This window comes from Dermacentor albipictus, chromosome 6 (assembly GCF_038994185.2).
Source record: "Dermacentor albipictus isolate Rhodes 1998 colony chromosome 6, USDA_Dalb.pri_finalv2, whole genome shotgun sequence".
In the NCBI taxonomy this organism is placed as follows: domain Eukaryota; kingdom Metazoa; phylum Arthropoda; class Arachnida; order Ixodida; family Ixodidae; genus Dermacentor; species Dermacentor albipictus.
The window spans coordinates 144,779,129-144,783,208 of NC_091826.1; positions in this window are offsets into that span (position 1 = coordinate 144,779,129).

Below are 4,080 nucleotides of genomic sequence, written 5' to 3' on the forward strand. Positions count from 1 at the left end.
TGATAGAGCGGTAAACAAAGGGAGCGATCGTGACCAGGTTGTTACCGTATTTTGTTACGTGGACGATTTTATTGTACTTTTAAAAAAGCGAGCCAGTTCCGCGTATGACGACGCGATCGCAGGTGTACTACACATCTTTCATCGCCTTGGCAAAGGTTTGACTTTCACCCATGAACTAACAAAGGATAATAATATTGAGTTTTTAGACAGCGCTATAAGCTTCTATGACGACCATGTATGCTGGAAATATAACCCAAGATCCCAAAAGAAATTGTTGCCCTACGATACAGCTCATTCGAAAACGGTAAAGCGGGCAATAGCCATCCAGTGTATCATATCAGCCTTAAGAAAGTCCTGCGCACATAAAATTTCGGAAAGCTTTGACAGGCATATTGTAAGGTTGGAAGAAGCAGGTTTCCCGCAATCAGTCATTTCAGCAGTAGTGGAGGCAGCGCTTAAGAAGATAAAGACGGAAGGCAATATTACTGAAGACGCAAGGGAACGCAAAAATAAGAAACGTAAAGTTGTGCCTTATGTTCACAGGACTTCCCACAAGTTAAAAAAAAAAAGGTTGTGAAACGGTATGGAGTTGAGATAGCGTTCTCGGCTCCCGGCAAGCTCGCTGGGCTATGCTCGCGCGTAGGTGAAGGTAAAGATAGCTTCCTAGGGTGCGGAACAAAGCACTCCATTTTCCACGGAGATTGCAGTGTTGGAGTAGTTTATCAGATAGCTCTATCACGCGGTAAAGTTTACATAGGCCAAACAGGAAGGTGCGTGAATGTGCGCTTGCGTGAGCATGAATTGTCAATTAGAAATAAAACAAATGGGCACCTGCCAGTCCACTGCTTGGCGTGCACGTGCAAGCCGATCATGAAGGACGCAAAGTTTTTGTGCCGCTGCCGAGATAGCCGAGCCAGAGAGCTACTCGACGCGTACCATATTAGAAAGAAGGGACAAGACTGTGTGAGTGACACCTCAGTTTATTTACAGAACAGTGAGATGAGGTTTGTTGACGAGCGAAGGTAAGTCTCGTTTTGCATATACAAGGTTTTTTCTTCACTTTTATCTTTTATTTTTTGGCGCACGTGCAGTGGTGTATGTCGGGGGTGTACTTATATGTGGTCTTTGAGGAATAAACATTAGTTGCCAGTCTGCACCCGTCCCTGTCCCATGCAGTCTCTGTGATCCGTTTGTTCGCGCAGTTTAACAATGTTCGCTAATATTGCTACGGAACATTATGTGCGATCATGAAAAAGCGAGCAGTGCGAAGACGACGACGACGAGGAGAAGCTAGCGCGGGCTGTTGCCTCTTGGCTAAGCGCAGCGTATTTTAACGCGATAGCGTTAAGGAGCTCGTGTCGCAGAAAAGCCGGTGTCGTCGGCGTCGGTGTCGGCGTCGGCGTCAGCGTTTTGCGGCGTTGACCGTGAGCGATAAATCACGGCAGGCACTCCATAAATAAAAAGCAACTTCCAAGATGGTCTGGGTGGGAATCGAACCAGGGTCTCCGGAGTGTGAGACGGAGACGCTACCACTCAGCCACGATTTCGATGCTTCCAAAAGGTACAAACGCGCCTCTAGTGAATGCGGTGTTGCCTTCGAAACGAGCCGTGGAAAGTTATACTGTGGTGTATATAGGTAATTATGAACATGTAACTTACAGAAGTCGCAATTACACGAGTAGCGAAGTGCGTTTCGCTGCATTTCTTCTGCGCTTTCCGCACACGGAGAGCCATCTTGCGGCAAACACAGAAGAGCCCCTCCTCTCCATGTACGGCGCTGCCCCGACAGATGGCGCGCCACGCGCGCATTGGAGCTGTCGCGGTTCGGACTCTCTCCCCTGACAACGCTTCGCCTCGCTCCCTCCGCAGAATCAAGCGTCATTCCTTTCTTTAGATCACTATCTCTCTATCTCTCTGCCCGTGCCGATCACGGCGTTTGGCTGGCGTGCATCATTTCCCCCTCCGGGATACCGAGTTCTTTGGTTCGCTCCGCTTGCTCAGGCGCACGTTTCGTTGCTGCGCCGAACGCCGCGTTGCTCGACCATATGGCTCGACGCTCACCGCGTCTGATGCGGGGCGCCTCGTAAGTGATGGCTGCCCTGTAGCCCATTGTCTTACACCCATTGGCGGGTCGACGGGAACGCTATCGCGTTCCACTCTTGAAGGCGAAGCTTAAGCGTCCTCCAATTTTTCTTGTAAATATACTTGTACATAGCTTTTCGCCTGCGTCTTCCTACGTAACAATATGTACCAACTCGCCCAACAACAAGTACTTCTAAAAAAATGTCATACCTGTGTTGGCCGCCGGTATGATGGCATATATCCCAATAAAGAAATACACCACACCATGTCTGCTTTTTTTATCGTTTACACCCGAGCGCTGTTTCAGAGGGAGGGCACAAGTTTAACAACAAATGTATAGAAGCATGATAAAGAAACTTGCATAAAAAGAATTTAATAATTAATTATGGCGATTGCTATTCCATGTCATTTGAGAGTATTCCTCTTTGTCATGCAATCATAATGAGCGTTGACTGACACACGTCCCATTGTTAGACGTGGTATTCCTCACTGATGTGTTGTATCAATCGGTTGCCATACGCGAACAAAAGAGATGAACAATCTAAATCCAGTGCACAGCTTGTCGTGTCAGTGCATGGCCAAATGGGATGAGCACACTGGTGCTTTGAGCGAATTATGGTGCTCTCCTAGGTGCATGCTGAGGCACCGGCTAGACTGCATGCCCGATAGACCACGGACCAAATATGCACGTGATCAAACAAATAAACTACACTACCCTGACAGATACCAGACAAATTTTGGGTATCTTTAACTAAGCAAGCCTCCAATGCCTGGGTGCCTTTGTCAATTCACTTGTGGACTGCTATGCACATATATTTCCAGCAAAAATAAAGCAGGCAGCATAAGCAAAACAGTTCACAACTGAATTGAGGAAGGCAAGGAGGCAAGCGAGGCTTGCTTGGTTAATTATAGCACCAAATTTGTCTTGTACGTGTCACAGGCAGTGTACTGTATTCTTTTCACATGTGGTCAAATGTACATAGGGCAGAGTGGCTGGTGCATAAATATGTACACTCGACCAAAAAAGTTTACGGACCAAGAGACCTGACAAAAAGCGGAATATCTCCGCAGCCTCCAAATGCAGCCTGGTATTCCCATTTCCAGCCTTTACTGGTATATGCGAACAACATTGGGATCTACGGTTTTACTGGCTACTTTTAAAGGCTGCTCGTATATTTAGCATTTTTTGAGACCCCATGGTCCGTAAACTTTTTTAGTCGACTGTACCTATTAGATCACCATATTGCATTCAGAAGACCAGTATGCTCGTCAGACTTGGCCACACTTATCCGCAATGGCGCTTCAGGCCGGACTAGGATTGTTTATCTGCTTCCACCCATGGTTGAAAATTGGCAAGAGAAATCACTCAGGCACACCACATAAATAAGAATAAGTGTGAGACAGCCCCCATTATCAACGCATGAAGAAAGCCATTCTTTGTAGATTACAAGGGATATAAATTAGTCTGTGCCTATTTACTTTTTTTGTATCCAAACACCGTTTATCACGATATTATGCCATTGTATTACAACTTATGCCTTCCCTTTAAAATTAACTTCTGCTGAACACAAGCGCACATCCAGTGCGATTGTTAATATTTCCATCAACCTAAACAGTCAGTTGTTAGCCGAGGTCATGTTGTGTGGTCTCCTTTCACTCGTTGCGTAAAATTCGTCCTGAAAAGTTCTATGAACTGACCGGCAAATTCAAATTGACACTACAAGCTTCGCCGAGTGGACATGGCTGCTTCTCAGAAATGCACAAGAACAGTGATGTGTATCTGGTGGCACCCTGTAGTGTCTGCAAACTAGCTGCGACATTGCTGCAGTAGACACACTCACAACTGCTACAATGCCTACTAGCATGAATGGGGGCAGCTTGCAAAGAATAGGAAGAAAGTGAGAGAAAATACAGCAAGCTTACCAGAAAACACCTCACTACTTAAGTAACTGCAGCACAATGGATACTGGCCTTCAATATTTCATTTCAAGAAATTCG